Source organism: Aplysia californica, unplaced genomic scaffold, assembly GCF_000002075.1.
Source record: "Aplysia californica isolate F4 #8 unplaced genomic scaffold, AplCal3.0 scaffold00416, whole genome shotgun sequence".
In the NCBI taxonomy this organism is placed as follows: Eukaryota; Metazoa; Mollusca; class Gastropoda; order Aplysiida; family Aplysiidae; genus Aplysia; species Aplysia californica.
The window spans coordinates 701,346-702,469 of NW_004797686.1; positions in this window are offsets into that span (position 1 = coordinate 701,346).

The following is a 1,124-nucleotide window of genomic DNA, read 5'->3' on the forward strand; positions in this document are numbered from 1 at the left end:
ATCGTAGTGTTTCGTATCGTAGTGTTTCGTATCGTAGTGTTTCGTATCGTAGTGTTTCGTATCGTAGTGTTTCGTATTTTTAACTTCTTTTCTTTTGCTCAGTTCAAGTCATCTATACATATTATATTTGTGAAAGTCGTCACTTTGGCCGCCTAAAATTTCCGAACCACCTAACTTTCGAATTTGAAAAAAAAAATAACGGTGGTGTAAGAGTTTGTGTGTGTGAGAGAGATTTCGTAAGTAACTTTCTATGCGAGTGTACGTTTGGGGAGGGGGTGAACAAATCTATGTGTGTGTGCGTGTGTATGTGTATGTGTATATGTGTGTGTGTGTGTGTGTGTGTGTGTGTGTTAATATGATATTTTAATATGTGCTAAGGCGCATGTTGAAGTGAAGAAAGTTCGGTGCTTAAAACGTTCAAAACCGTGTCTTGTTTTGAAACATTTAGTAAGAAAACCTTTCTGTGAATAAAGGAAATCCTGCTCACACATCCCTCCATCCCTCCACCACCTCCCCCATAGACTATCAACTATTTTCAATGAAAATAGATCAGTGCTATTTTTCCCCTCTTCATCTTTGTTTTAGTAAGTGTTTTACGGCACTTGCAAAACAGTGAGGTCACATAAGTGCCGAAGATTAGAGCAGATGTTACAAGAGAGTAGCAAACACAAAAAAGAAGGAGGGGAGATAAAAACTACAGATCTAGATGTTTGATAGGAAAGAAGAAGCAAATCACACAAGAGCACCCGCCAACCACCCACCCTCATCATCAACTAGTCAATACCTCTTTTCCTCTGATGTTTTACGACAGCTTTGACATAGCAGGAACTGTGGTCTGGTGGTCATAATTTTGACTACGTCTGTGCGAGAATGAATTATATTACTCTAGAACGGCGAGATAGCGGAGCATCAGGTGTGCTTGGTTAATGTTGTCAGATTTGTTGTCTTACTAAACTGTCTGGGGATGATTAATGGAGAAAGAGGGAGGGCGGGAGGGGGTGGGGGGTAGAGAGGGAGAAAAATTGAGAGAGAGAATGGGGATAAAAGAGAGAGAAAGAAATATATAGTCAGATAGATAGATAGATAGATAGATAGATAGATAGATAGATAGATAGATAGATAGA